A 16,173-nucleotide genomic window follows, 5' to 3' on the forward strand; every position below is an offset into this window, starting at 1 on the left:
AAAAATAACTGTAACTATGTAGGGTGATGGATATTAACTAAAATTATTGTGGTAATTATTTTACAAGACATACATATATCAAATTATCATGTCGTACACCTTAAACTAATGCAATGTTATATGTCATTGATATCTCAATATAAATGGAGAAAAATGGCCCATACAAATTTTTTCTTTTCCTAGGAAGTTATAGAGAGACAAGGAGGTTTCAGAAGAATAGTCAATAAAAGGCAAATTTCTTAAAAACACATCTGAGTGGGATGAGAATGAATGATTCTTATTTTATCTATCAGGAATCAAATTTTGCTGTAATTAAGAGATACCAGGAAAATAGTGATTTACATAAACAAGACTTTATTCTACCAAAAAAACTGGAAGTGGGCAGTCCCAGCTGACACGGCGGCTTCCTGAACTCTTCAGTGACCCAGACACCTTCCCACTCTTCTTGGCCAATCAATCCTAATGCTAGTAACTGCCTCCACCTCATCATCTAAGATGGCTGCTAGAGTTCCAGACATCACATTTGAGTTCCAGGAAGCCAGTAAGAGGGAGAAAAGAAGTGCATGTTGATTTACTTTAAAGAAGACTTCTAGGGAGAACCACCTAAAATTCCCCAACCTAGTCACACAATCTTATCTGGCTGCAATCGCACCTGAAAAATGCAGTTTTACTCCAAACGGTAAAGCGCTAAGATAAAATCAGATGTCTATATTAAAGGAGGAGAGAAGGGCAGTTGGGAAATAGCAGTTTCTGCCACAGAGACCTTTAACAACCTCAAAATCAGCACATAAAATTAAATTTATATGACATATCCTATAAATTGCAAATATATACAGATTTGCGTTAACTGAAAATCATTTGGAAAAAGACTAATCCAAATTTTTGGAATGTCTGAGATAGAATATGAAGGAAACGTCAGTTTAAAGGTCAGTTAGGTTAGGATCAGTAGCCATATTTTCTGGTTAGTAATAAGGGCCATCTTCAACCTCAGAAGTGACTTTAAATTGTTTGCAATTATTTTTCATGAGTTCATCAATCGCTACCAACTTTTTCTAAGCATTCAAAATGTGCTCGCTGCCCTGAGGTTTCAAAGTTACCTTATATGTCTATGATTTGTCAGGTAAAAAGAAAAGGACTTTCTCCAGGATTTAAGATAAACAGTCTCACCGTTTTTGGTAAAGTACCTCTTTTCTCTATGTCTGATTTCCACAACTTAATAATGAGTGATTGCAACATTAGTCAATGTCTTAAGATCAGGCATTCAGTGGAAGATGCTGGGAGGGATGAAATCCCAGGATAACAATGTACAAAAGATGACTTTAAGCCACATATTGAACAAATAACCATTTTTTAACCGTCTAATATATTCAGAGATTTTAATGAATGATTAAAATCTTTGACAGGAACCCATTTCAATTATTGAAATAATACTCAACAAACTCCTTCCTTATTCAATTTCACTTTGTAAATTTTTATTCTGTATAAGTCCAAAGTAAGCCAAAGAGCTTTGTCATTATGCTTCCATTGTTGATTTAACTAAATCGTAAAATCTGTTTTTATAACTCGAAATCCACGCGGATCGAACTCACAAGAAATGCAAGTGAGTTTCATTGAGGACTTTAAATGAGAGAAAATGCTTAAAAAAAGAATTTGGATTAACTAGCACAACTTCAGGGTCAAAAACTTCCGAGAGCTTGTCCTACCCCCTACTCAGCTGCTCACTCCCAAGGACATAACTTAGACCTCGTCATCGCTAATTACTGCAGCCTTTCTATCATCTAAATTTTTTTTTATTAATGTTATGAAAGTTAACAACCTTGTGAAATTACAGTTGTACATTATTATTAGTCATGTTGTAGGTACACCACTGCACCCCTAGTGCCCTCCCCCCACCCCCCTTTCCCCTGGTAATCACCGATCAGTTCTCTTTGCCTATACATTAACTACCACCTATGAGTGGAGTCATACAGAGTTCGTCTTTCTCTGTCTGGCTTATTTCACTCAACATAATACCCTCAAGGTCCATCCATGTTGCTGTGAATGGGACGACTTTGTCCTTTTTTATGGCTGAGTAGTATTCCAGTGTATATATATACCATATCTTCTTTATCCAATCATCAGTTGCTGGGCACTTAGGTTGGTTCCATGTCTTGGCTATTGTGAATAATGCTGTGATGAACATAGGGGTGCATGGGACTTTTGGAATTGCTGATTTCAGGTTCTTAGGATAGATACCCAGTAGTGGGATGGCTGGGTCATAAGGTATTTCTATTTTTAACTTTTTGAGAAATCTCCATACTGTTTTCCATAGTGGCTGCACCAGTTTGCATTCCCACCAACAGTGTATGAGGGTTCCTTTTTCTCCACAGCCTCTCCAACATTTGTCACTCTTGGTTTTGGATCTTTTTGCCATTCTAACAGGTGTAAGGTGATATCTTAGTGCAGTTTTGATTTGCATTTCCCTGATGATTAGTGATGATGAGCATCTTTTCATGTGTCTCTTGGCCATCTGTATATCTTCTTTGGAGAAATGTCTGTTTGTGTCCCCTGCCCATTTTTTGATTGGGTTGTTTGATTTTTTGTTGTTGAGCTGTGTGAGTTCTTCATATATTATGGAGATTAACCCTTTATCGGATAAATAACTTGTAAATATTTTTTCCCAATTAGTGGGCTGTTTTTTTGTTTCAATCCTGTTTTCCCTTGCCTTGAAGAAGCTCTTTAGTCTTATGTAGTCCCATTTGTTTATTCTTTCTATTGTTTCCCTCGTCTGAGGGGTTATGGTGTCCGAAAAGATTCTTTTGAAACTGATGTCAAAGAGCGTACTGCCTATATTCTCTTCTAGAAGACTTATTGTTTCAGGCCTAATCCTTAGGTCTTTGATCCATTTTTGAGTTTATTTTTGTGAATGGTGAAAAAGAATGGTCAATTTTCATTCTTTTACATGTGGTTGTCCAGTTTTCCCAGCACCATTTGTTAAGGAGACTTTCTTTTGTCCATTGTGTGCCCTCAGCTCCTTTGTTGAAGATTAGCTGTCCATGGATGTGTGGTTTTATTTCTGGGCTTTCAATTTCTGTTCCATTGATCTGTGCACCTTTTTTTGTACCAGTACCATGCTGTTTTGATTACCATGGCTTTGTAGTATGCTTTGAAGTCAGGGATTGTGATGCCTCCAGCTTTGTTCTTCTTTCTCAGGATTGCTTTAGCAATTCGAGGTCTTTTGTTGCCCCATATGAATTTTAGGATTCTTTGTTCAATTTCTATAAAGAATGTCATTGGGATTCTGATTGGGATAGCGTTGAATCTGTAGATTGCTTTAGGTAGTATGGACATTTTAACTATGTTTATTCTTCCAGTCCATGTGCATGGAATGTCTTTCCATCTCTTTATGTCATCATCGATTTCTTTCAAGAAAGTCTTGTCGTTTTTGTTGTATAGATCTTTCACTTCCTTGGTTAAATTTATCCCAAGGTATTTTAATCTTTTTGTTGCAATCGTGAATGGGATTGAGTTCTTGAGATCTTTTTCTGTTAGTTTGTTAGCGTATAGAAATGCTACTGATTTATGTATGTTGATTTTATACCCTGCAACTTTGCTGCAGCTGTTGATATCATCCAAATTTTAAGCAGTCCACTTTCCAACCAACAGTTCCTATTTTGGTAGTTTATTCCTTCCAGTACTCCAACTTCAACAATCCATTCACAGCGTCACCTTTTCACTGTCTCTTAGACCTCACTTCCCTTCTGACACAGCTAAAGTTCCATGCGCAGTCACCGCAACTACACCCCTGAATATACCCTTAACCTTTCACCTCCTCTGCTTTGTTGGATTTGCTAGGACAATCTCCAACCGCAGTTAAATGCATTTTTCCAACACTCCACATCTACCTCACCTCCAGCTCAACGTGGAGAGAGAAAAATACACAATGACGTCAAATCTCCAAGAGCTCGTTACCCATCCTCTCTGCCAGTGGATGCCCTTGCTTCCAATTTTCTTTTTTTTAAGATTTTATTTTTGCTTTTTCTCCCAAAGCAACCCCCCCCCCCCCGGCCCCGTATGTAGTTGTGTATTTTCGGATGTGGGTCCTTCTAGTTGTGACATGTGGGATGTTGCCTCAGCATGGCTTAATGAGCAGTGCCATGTCCACACCCAGGATTCGAACTGGTGAAACCCCAGGCCACCAAAGCAGAGCACGCGAACTTAACCACTCCACCACGAAGCTGGCCCCTCCTTGCTTCCAATTTTAATAAGAAAAACAGAAGTTCCCCAAGCTCTCACTCTACCCACATCTGCCCACATACCTCCATCTGTAGCCACATACTTTTTTCCCACTCTGTTCCTATAAATGTGCTCTCTGTGGTCCTATCAAAGATCAACATTTCCTTTTGTACCACATCCCACCCCTTCTCACCTGTTAAATGGCATCTCTCCAGCAATTCTCCCCTCTCTTATGCCTAATCAATTGTTTCCCTCCATTTTGGATCATTCCCATCAGCATATCAATAAGCTTTTATTTCACCCATCTTACAAAACAAAAAAACCCCACAAAAACCTTTTCAACCCCATTTCCCTGTCAGCTATCACTTCTCTGCTCATTACAGAAAAGTTCCTTGAAAGAGTTACCTACTCCTGCTGTCTCACTCTTCTCCTGCCATTCTCTCTGGGACCCACCTCATTCAAACTTCCCTCCAGGCCACTCTACCTGAGCTGCTCCCGTCACGGTCTTCCCTGACCTCCACACCGCTCTATGAATTCTCAGTCCTGACCTCACTTACCAGCACCAGAGGACACAGATGGTCATTCTTGATATACTTGGTTCACTTTGCTTTCAGGATACCATACCTCCTGGTCTTCCTCCTGTCTTACTGGCTGCTCTCATTTACTAGTTGTTGGAATACTCAGTCCCATTTGCGAGTTGTTGGATACTCCAGAACTCAGTTCCTGGACTTCTTATCTAGCCACTTACTCCCTTGGTAATTTTGTTCAATCTCAAGCTGATGACACCCAAACATGTATCCTTACCCTGTACCTCTTCGTTGAACTCCAGCCCCTTGCACCCAACCAGCTCTTCCACAGCTCCACTTGGACATTGAATAGGCATCTCAAATCTCACACACCAGAACTAGACTAGTCGCTCTATATATACCCAAAACCTGCACTCAGTTAATGCCAACTACTTTTCTATTAGTCAGGCTAAGCCGGGTTATGGTGCAGTATCAAACAAGCTGAACTTTTACCAGCTTCCAACAACAAAGATTTATGTCTTGCTGCATATCGTCCGTGTGTCTCCTGCAGTTATAAACCACACTGGCTTAGCTCCAGGCACCAAACTGACAGAGCAGCCTTTAGCTGGAACATTGCTGGTTTTGTGGCAGAAGGAACAAGTGACACAGGAAACCCAGCACGGGCTCTTAAAGCTTCTGCTTACTGATTATGGGTCAAGCATGTCACATGGCCTCCAGATTTCAATAGGACAGAGATGTATTATTCTCCACAGGAAGGGACTCTACATTGAAAGAAACTGAAATATTTGGTAAACAGTAAAACAATCTACTACACCAGTCTCCAGTTACTCCAGCTAAAACTCTTAGCTCCCATCTTCTTCTCAAATCCAATCCATCAGTGAGCCCATAAACCACTTCTCAGTGTTAGCACCTGGCCCAAACCACCATCTCTGGGTTCCTTACTGGTCCTCCTGTTTCCACCCTTCCCTCCTGGTCTATTCTCCAAGTAGCATCCAAAAGTGATCATTTTAAAACACAAGTCAGATCCTGTCATGCCTCTACTCAAAAACTCCCAAATGGCTCCCCATCTAACTCAGAGTAAAAGCCAGTATCTTTTGAACAGCCTTGTAAAATCTAACTTGATCTTCTCCTCTGTCACCTCTCTGACCCCACTGCACTCTTCTTCATCTCTAGCTCATTCTCTCCCAGTCACATGGACTCTGCGATCTTCAAACTTACCAAGTACTTTCCAGCCTCAGGACCTTTGTACTTGTGATCTCCTCTTCCTGGAATGCACTTCTCCCAGATAGCCACATGGCTCACTCCCTCATGTTCTTCAGGTGTTTGCTCAAATGTCACCTTCTCAGTGAGTCTTTACCTGGCCAATCTATTTAACCGTTCAGCCCAGCCCCTCACCATGTGCTCCCTTTTTCCTCTCCTGCTTTACTTGTGTCCATGGCACTCATTCCTATGTAACTTTCTGATGAATTTTTGTTTATCATCTCTCTCACTCCACCAGGATATACACTCCCTGACCACATGGATTCTTGTCTATTTTATTCATTACTGTAGGACAATAACATATACAACGACGTCTGGATCAGGTGACACTCAATAAACACTTATTTATTTAACGAATAAATTAATGAATGACAGAAACCATGGATAGCTTTGAGGAAGACAAAGAAGGATGTAACTTAAAGATGTGGAGAAAAGTACGGTAAACGTTAATAAATATTGTGCACACACTCAAACTCAAGAGGCTTGCTGAGTTATTTGTCTCAAATTGGGGAAAATAAAAAGAATTGGAGAGGAGAAATAACACTAAAAGTGTAATTTCTAAAACTATAAAATTAATGATCAAGGCAACACTATAAAGTTGCCTATTGGACTATTACAGGATACGTAATTTAAATTCGAATTTGCAAGTATATATGTTTTAATCCTCTATTTCTACCAAAGCAAAAGTGTAGGAGACCATTTCATAAATAGCTGTATCACTCTTACTAGAAAATCAAAATTGCTTTCACCTCTGACTCCAGATTAAAAGATAAGCCTTTCGGTCGATGAATTACCTGCTTCCTAGGCACTCACTGCCCAGAAGAGGCTTTCTCAGCCTTGGAGCTGTTCACATTTGGAGCTGAGTAATCCTTTGTTGTCGGAGGCTGCCCTTTGCATTACAGGATGTTGAGTAGCATCCCTGGCCTCTATCCACTAGATGCCAGTAGCATCTCCCCAGTTGTGATGATGAAAAATGTCTCCAGACATTGCCAAATTTCCCTGAGTTTGGGGTGGGGGGTGATGGTGCATTACTCCCAGTTGAGAACCACTGCCAGAGAGTATGACAATGCCTATAAAGTTAGCACTCCTGGATGGCTTCAAGCTATGACCCATAAAATGTATTGTGGGATTATTACAGAAGTGCAATACCAAAACAGACAGGCAGATCCCATGAGTATGATTTAGAAAAACACTGAAAAGCTTGCCCCTGAATAAAGCATCCCTGATTTTATTTCCATAGCTTTACTTTAGTTTGGCATTGTAGAAAGATGTGACCTGGAAGGTAGAACGCATTATTAGGCCACTTTGGTCACTAACTTGTTCGTGCGTCTCTGAGGAAGATTCACCCTGGGCTAACATCCATTGTCAATCCTCCTCGCTTTTCGCTTGAGGAAGATGAGCCCTGAGCTAACATCTGTGCCAATCCTCCTCTACTTTGTATGTGGGATGCCTCCACAGCATGGCTGACAAGTGGAGTAGGTCTGCACCCAGGATCCGAACACACGAACCCGGGGCCACCAAAGTGGAGCATGTGGCACTTTAACCATTCAGTCACAGGGCTGGCCCCACTGATGCTTTAATAATAGTCTGGGAACAGAGTTGAGCACCAAGAGAGAGACACAAAAGAGCCTTAACAGGGAGAAAGAAAGAAAAGTCCAGAACATGGGAAGAAGGCTCTACAATGGGGAATCCTGTTTATTTAAGGAACGACATGAGGTCTTTGGGTAGGATGAGAAACAGAGAGAAAATTCCATTTGCCAACAATTTATTTAGAATTGATTCTGCATAGTAACATGAGCTGAGGAAAAAATAAAACTGAAATAATCAATTAAAAATAATATGACAGTTTTTGGGGCTGGCCCTGTGGCCGAGTGGTTAAGTTCGCGCGCTCCGCTGCAGGCGGCCCAGTGTTTCGTTGGTTCGAATCCTGGGCGCGGACATGGCACTGCTCGTCAGACCACGCTGAGGCAGCGTCCCACATGCCACAACTAGAAGAACCCACAACAAAGAGTACACAACTATGTACCGGGGGGCTTTGGGGAGAAAAAGGAAAAAATAAAATCTTTAAAAAAAAAAATAATATGACAGTTTTTAACCAATATTAAATACTAAATTTTCCTACTATTATGGTCTGTGCTAATACGGTTCAAATTGAAAATAATTGAAAATGAAATTATTAAAAATAGGAACTCAGACATAAGAACACTGGTCAAGTCTGAAATCCTTTTAAAATCTACTTTTAAATTAACTCCTCAAGTATTAAAACTTTAAAAAAAAAACCTTCTTAAGCCTTTTATGATTAAAAAAAATTTGTTTTCTTTTTCCTGGCAGTTGTTAAATTCTCAGACTTAATGTGTAGAAAAAAAAATGTAGTAAGATAACATCATGCGAGAGGAACCCTTACTACGTGAGCATAACAGCCAGCAATGCTGGTTCAATTCTTTTGGAAATCAAAAAATAAGAGTTTTTAGATAGATATTTTAAAGTATTTGGTGATTTTAAATAAATACATTTTAACTACTTATAAAAAATATATTATCAAATTATTATATTCTATATTTCTTTCTCTCCAATAAAGACATTCCAGCATTGAAATATCTATGGTTTCTACAACTTAAATCCATTTTTCAATTATACATAGTAATTAAGGGAACTGGCATAAATAAATCTAAATGTACATATCGTTAGAAAATTTACTCCAGTTTGTGGAGTAATTCAAATATTCTCAACTTCATCTGCCTTTGTACTGAAGCTATATTCAAGGAACAAAGTTGACTAGTTTGAGTTTCATTTTCTATCCTCATCCTGAAAAAATTACACAAATAAATTACAATTGCACCATAAGTAAGAAGTTAACGGAAATTGTTAAATTCCATTGATCTCTTGGGTCTACAAATTGGATAACTATTCTCTAAAATTATTCACTAGTTACAATTATTCGTACTTTAACATACTCTTAGTCTGACATCTAAATATAAATTGAGAAACTAAAAGATTTGCCTTCATTTGTTTCAAAAACTCTTGAAATACACTTTTGTTTAATATATGTCACTTTTACATGTTTACATATTATACTATGATTTAAAAAATGATTTTTCACCAGAAAAAAGAAATAGCTTATCCATCAGTAGTATGAATTGAGGCTTTGAGTTTAAGAAGAAAACTATGAACACAGACCAAGTTCTCAAGTATCCATTCATAGAGGATTCTCATTAGTCTGCCAAAAGTTGACTTTTAAAGAAACTGTATTAAAAAATAGAGCGAAAAGAAATGGACAGGAGATTCTTGCCAAACCGCTTGCAATGTGTATATTCTTCAAGATTTTTAAAGTCTCAGCTTCTATTTAGTTGTATTTCCAACTGTTTAGTTAATCTTTATTGACTTGTATATAATTCTCAGGACTAGGAACGTATCTGTGACTCGAGAGAAGTTTCCTGGTGTGCTAAAATGGACTGTTTACTTTCCTTTGCTAATTCTTGTGCCTAGTTAGGGATCTGGAAGTTTGCAAAGCCTAAAATAGTCACCTGGAACCCTGCACCCACAGGAGTGGGTTACTTTTGCTAGATGCATGTCCTACTTGAATCACAGAAAGAGCTGTTTTTGTTTTATTTGGGTTAGCACTAGTCAATTCTAGGAGAGAAAAAAACCAAGAGCTCTGGAGCCTTTCTGTGGGACAGGGGACAATGACCAGAAACACCATGAGATGCATGGCACAGTGCAAACACAAGTTAAGAGGATGCTGTGACAAGCTGACCACCAGAGAGAGTCAGGCAAGGGCAGTTTTGATTGCACAGTGGCAAAATATTCACACTCAAAGTAGCGCAATCTGAATTATGAGGACCTACATTTAAGCGAAACAAACAAAACGAACAAAAGCTTGTGCTGTGTCCCCATCTCAGTAAATGTCACAAACCCAAGCCACATCATTTCCAATTCCTAGCCCCCAAAACCTATGCAGCCGTTAGTCATCAAGCCTTGTTGATCGTGCCTCAACATGTTTGTCAAATAAGGCCTCTCCCCTGCATTTTCATTGCCATTGCCTTGCTTAAGGCTTTATCCCTTTCCAGCCACATGTCATGACAGTTCCACCCTGCAAACTCTACTCTTGCTTCAACAGACTGTTTGCATGGACTAGAAACACCAAGAACTGTTTGGCTGTTCCTTGAGTTGGACTTTGTTACCTCTATTCATCCTTCAAGGCCATCCACAGCCCATACTTTCAGCAGAATTCACCCCCCTCTTTTGAGCATCCCCCTAGTAACATACTTGTACTGACACCATCGTCCTACCACAAGATTTACAATTAGATGAAGACAATGCTTTCTACTGAGGACAGGACTTGTCTCATTTCTATATCCAGCCCCTGTAACAATGTCCAGCACTTGATTAATGCTCAATGATTTATTTTAGTTTAAATAATCAACTGACCACAGAACTGATCAAAGAATGAACTACTCAAAATTAGCAATCTGAGGGAAAGGTATGCCTTGGTAACCTATATAAGATTTGGTCTGGTTTCAGCGTTCTGCACAATCTTCATCCATCTTTAGAATATCCTCGTAAGCTGGGGATCAATTCAGCTTAGAAGAAACCAAAGGAAGAATGTGACTTGGAGTAAAATCTTCATTCCTAGCGGTTGCATTGATAAACCATCAGCTCCCCAGTCTGAACAGTAGATGGTTCTCAAGGGTAACGCCCCTTCGCACTTCTCATCCCAGCACGCGGACGAGCGCTGGCACTGGAGGAGCCTCGCGAAGAAAAGCTGATAACAGGGAAAACTAATAGAACTCACTTCCTCAGTCTGAACCTGCTTCTATCTTATATTGACTTTTATTTCCCTAAATAGAAGAGCTTCCCATACGTCATATACATTTACATATTTCATCGAGAACAAGAAATATCAACTGGCTAGAACTATAATTACAACATATTTTCTTTTCCTCAACATGATGAAAGGTATTTTAAGTACCTCTTTATGGGCCCTTTTCTAAGCACTGTACTTAACTGATTAAGAAACCACGAAAATCATTTAAGTATTTCTAATGTCTATAAATAATAGTAATATTTAACATTGAATACTGTTATAAATGTTACATCTATTTACTCAATTAAACATTAATAAAGCCGTTTTGTTAAGAATTATTTTTAGCCTCATTTTACCGATATAGAAAATTAAGAAACAGAAAAGCTCAATGATTTGGGCACATTACATAGCTAGGATGTGGCAGAGCCTGGACTCAACCCAAGCCCGTGTGGCTCGGAGCCCACACTCTTAATCACCATCTAAGCTGTGTGGGGGGAGAGGGTGCAGGAGGGGCAGGGGAGAATTGCTACCAAGCTGTTCAGCCAAATTGTATTCTTCGGTAATAATATGCATCACCTTTCAACGTTTCTGTTCCTTCCACGTTTAAACTCCCCGGGGTATACGTATCTGTGTATAGTCATATATGTAGGTATATACATATATATATTTTATGCTGAATTATGTAAAATCGTTTTTCTAGGATGGAGAAATATACAAAATGCACAAATACATTTTGAAGAGGGAGTAAAAAATACTTTTAAGTATTCTCGAAGTCTTAGAAATTACAAGTTCAGATATCATGAGATTAACGAAAAATAACCACAATTTTTTAAATTATCCTTGGAACGAAAAAGGTGGGACGTCAATACACTAGCATTCAAATTCTCAGTTTTGGGAGAAATTGAGTTTTCCTTAAGGCTGCGAGCCCTTTTCCATTAGCAGTGAAGCTGAGCATCCCCCTGCCTTCTCTTCTGCCCTCAAGTGAGAACTGAGTTATGACTGGCTGTCTCAGGGAGAAAATGACGATTACAGGACATCAGATGGGGTGGGCTGGGGGGTGGCTGAGGACAGGCCTGACATGTAGCTTGTAAAGTGCAGCAGCTGTGGCCTGTTTTCACTAATATCTGACATGCTTCTCTGGCCACTTGCCAAATTGAGCTGTACCCAGCACTTCTCCCATCCTTCCTGTGCCTCCAGGACCCTTTGTGACTGCTACTTGAGACTGCAGGCCACTCCAAATCAATCCCCTCGGTTCCTTCCTCCCCTTAATGTGCAAGCATCCCACCCTAATTAATTAACCCAACACCAACCTCACCCAGGACCTTCCCACACCATGCCCCTTCATGCGGCCCAGAAACCTCAGCACATTCCTGACTTCATCACTTGTCAACTCCCTTTCTGTTAAACACCAGTGTCCCTCTCCCTGACCTGGCCTCTGATTTGATCTCGCTTTAAAGTCTCCCACTTTAAGAGACAGTAACAAATGCTGCCTTTTTCCTGTTTGGTTTGTTTATTCGCGATCACCCAACCTATTACAATGAAAGACCCCGGGACTCAGACAAGGAGCCCTGGAAGATGCTTTACGAATCTGATAAGCGGATAAACTCAATCCTGGATTTGTAATGAAGCCTCACGTTTCCCATTATTAAGTGTGTGACCTCAGGAGAGCTTCTCAAGCTCTCGTCACTCATTCAAACACTTCTTGAGTGCCCATGACCATGCTAGGTTCTGTTCTAAAAGCTGGTGCCGCAATTAAAAAACAACAAAAATAAAAACACCTGCCCTCGGTGAAGCTTATATCTGAGAGAGGGGAGACGACCATTAATAAATAGACGAGTAAACACACTATTGGGGGAGGAGGAAAGGTGGCAACTTGGGATGGAAGCCTCAGGAATTCTCTGATGTGATGGGGACCAGACCTCAGGAGGTGGGAGAAGGGACGTGTGGCTAGCTGGGGACCAGGACTGCCAACAGAGGAAACTGGAAGTGCAGAGGCTGTGAGCCAGAAGGGCCTCGCCTGCAGGGTGGGAGGCCCAGCGGAGAGACAGCGACAGCCGGTGGAGAGCCGCAGGTAGTGGGAGGTGATGTCAGTGGATGGGGGACCAGAACGCCGAGGGCCTCGTGTGGCTTTTTCTCTGACTGCAATGGGAAGTCACTAGAGGGTAGTGATTAGAAGAGTAACATGATGTGACTTCCCTCTGAACAAACCTCAACTAACGGCTTTGTAAAATGGGAAAAATAATAAGAGTGGTTAAGACCAGACTGCCTGCTCCAGTCCCACTCACCAGCAGGGTGACCTGAAGCTAACTAGTTAACCTTTCTAAGCCTCCATTTTCTGAATTTAAAGTAGAATTGACAGCAGTTCCTATGGTCTAAGACTGTTATGAAAATAAATTAACTAGTGCACGTCGCTGTGGTGCTTAGCACGGAGCCCACACAGCACAGGGAGAGGCACGATCCTCACTGATGTTTTCAGGCTGGTGAGAATCAGGGGCCGTGATGAATGCAGAGGACCCAGTATGTTATTCAGCACAGTGAGCACTTACATGTCGTCCTGGCATTATCAACCACTAACCCACTGGCGGTACTTTGTACATTTAAAAATTTTACAATATCACCCTTAAAAAGAGAGGAGCAAGGGGCAGGCCCAGTGGTGTAGTGGTTAAGTTCACCTGCTCCACTTTAGCAGCCTGGGGTTCACAGGTTCAGATCCTGGGTGTGGACATGCACACCACTCATCAAGCCATGCTGTGGTGGCGTCCTACATACAAAATAGAGGAAGAATGGCACAGATGTTAGACAATCTTCCTCACCAAAAAAAAAGAGAAAGAGAGAGAGAGAAGAGCAAAAGTACATGGATAATTTTCCAATGTCTCAGAGGATCAATGTAGCATTAATGGAGTGCCACTCTGTGCAAAATACACTACTAGGCACTGGAAAGCCATATGAACTCAGGTGAAAAGGAATACAGATATGGTTAGAGATGGATGGAGACAAAGAGATAAAGAGATTGATCAGTAGCTAGACTAATAGATAGATACACTTATATATATATATATCTTAAAATATACACAATTTTTTTCAAGGAGGAAAGAGACTTAGTTGAGACAAGCTTCTATGTCTGCTGACTCCTGTTGTGCAGACAAATCAGAACTGGTCTCCTGAAAGAAAGAAATGTGGATGCTCCCTGGTCACACAGATCTGGAAGCCCATCTTGTCCGCAGGAACGATTGCACGCCCCCCGGGCAGCAGCTGGGGGTCCTGGAGGCCTCGTGGTTCCTCACAGCCCTGCTTCTCCTTGCCTTCTAAACTCTAAAGGTGGGCTTACCTCTCAAGCGATACAAAAGTTACAACAAGACTAAATTAAAACACGTTCTTGTTAGACTTCTGATCCTCTACTCTTTATCTCTTCCTTCCTCGCCTGTTTATTTTGGCGCCCTGCTTCGCTGGGGCCCTAGCACGCTCTCTTAACGCCTCTTCCTCCGGTAGTGACCAATTGTACTAAAAATCCGTTATACTCTTCTGTCTTAATGGGAATCAAACTCTTTGCTTAATGGGACTCAAACCATCAAAAGAGGTAGATAAAACCAGGGAGAAGCGACATTTAGACCTCCGCCTGACAGAGACACATGATCAGAATCAAATAATCAAATGCAAAACATCAAGAAATTGGGTGTGCCCGTTTTAAAACACAATCTTAGCAAGGGCACAGTTAGAAATCTTAACTTCAGGGGCACTTTACTCCCAGATATATTGATTTTGTTTATGCAAAGGCTTACCCTTGCCTGCAGGGGTAAGTGGGGGAAAATGAAAACACACAAGTGCTCAGTCGTCTTTATCCTCCCGGTTGATTTAAGAACACCTGAGAAGAAACCGTGGCCCCTTTAAACGGCATGTAAGGACCAGTCTGCTCCTCTTTTCCTAATACACTCCCGCCCTGTGTGCTAGGGGTGGGAGGAGAGGTAGGGGAGCGCCTTTAACCCGAGAATTCACAGCTTCTCCTTGCCCTCTACTTTAACACGTATGTCTTCGCATAAATACCCCCGTGTTCTTGTTTTCTCTTCCAGGCGAGGCCTCCCTTCTAGTTCTACCCCACCTCCTCTTCCCCTCCAGAGGGCGCCATTTCCACGGGGTACTCACGTTGAGCTCCTGGGTTTGCGGTTTGGTTTGGGTAGGGAAAGCGCTGTCTTGCGTCTGTGCCAGGCGCCTTGTGCTGTCCCTGGCCCCTTCTGCCCGGCACCGCTCGCCCATCCTCGGTCGAGTCAGGGCTCCGTGGGGGCGCGCGGTCCTCGTGCTCCGGCTCCTGGGGGAGCTCCAGCCAGGCTGCCCCGCGCTCCCCGCCTGCGCGCTCCCGGCGCCCCGCGCTCCCCGCCTGCGCGCTCCATGTACCCCTTGCTTCCAGCCTGCGCGCTCCAGGTACCGAGGCTCCCGGTGCTCACGGCTCCCCGCCTGCGTGCTCCCGATGCCCCGCGCTCCCCGCCTGCGCGCTCCCGATGCCCGGAGCTCCCCCCTGCTCGCTCCATGTACCGCGCGCTCCCGGTGCTCACCGCTCCTAGCCTGCGCGCACCCCCGGGGCGCCTCACCTTGGGCGCAAACCTCACGGAAACCTGCACCTACACAGCCCTGTTGTCAGCTCTCTCTCAGCCCCGACCTGGAATTTCTCCCCTAGGAGAGAAGTTGGGACACAGGCGTTCCATTGCTACTCCTGTTACCTTCCAGGGATGGAAGGGGCCCACTTTCCCATTCTAGCTGCAATCCGACCTTTCCCCACTTCCGGGTAGCTCAGCCTCTTTCCTAGATCTATTAAGATGGGTGAGGAGCCGGGAGAGAGGTTGGCAAGTCAATAAGGCAACATCACTTGGAACATTTCCAAAACCTCGCCTCATTTGCTTGAGTAGAGTACTGAGGGCCTAGAACGTGCTGTCGCTGGTTATAGTATTTCTCCTGCACCGTGCTGGCGGACTTTGAGAACAGAGCTGCTTCTGTTCTCTCTTTGAATCCTCAAAGGTACAGCACACAGCCCAGAACTTGGCACCGGGTCATTTGATGATTGACAAATAATGATCTAGGTGGAGATTTGGGTGAGTTTTCACCTTTGCGTTCTTTCTTTTGTTGGAACTTGACCGGATAAATGGAAGCACAAGAGACAAATATTTACTATCTTGTTGAAAATCTTTACATCGTAACCCCATTCATACATGCAAATATTAGTAAGACCATGCTAACTAAAGTATCTGTCTCTTGACTGTTATCAGCAGTAGGAGGGAGCATTTTTGCTTTTTAAAAATTTTAACACATTCCAAAGAAATGTGTCAAAATAATTATTATAGCATCTTACCAGTTTTCTTTTTTTTTTTGGCTTAAAAC

At 41.9% G+C, this 16,173-nt stretch overlaps 1 long non-coding RNA gene across 1 annotated transcript in view; it reads right to left on the minus strand.

Annotated features, from left to right (window-relative positions):
* LOC139073422 (uncharacterized) overlaps positions 1-15,145 on the minus strand; it is an 81,632-nt gene extending 66,487 nt beyond the window's left edge. Inside the window, exon 1 of the long non-coding RNA XR_011522145.1 lies at positions 14,947-15,145. This is a non-coding gene — a long non-coding RNA (uncharacterized lncRNA). The remainder of the gene's footprint in view (positions 1-14,946) is intronic.
* Between the last annotated feature and the right edge of the window lie 1,028 nt (positions 15,146-16,173).

This window comes from Equus przewalskii, chromosome 9, assembly GCF_037783145.1.
Source record: "Equus przewalskii isolate Varuska chromosome 9, EquPr2, whole genome shotgun sequence".
NCBI classification, from domain to species: domain Eukaryota; kingdom Metazoa; phylum Chordata; class Mammalia; order Perissodactyla; family Equidae; genus Equus; species Equus przewalskii.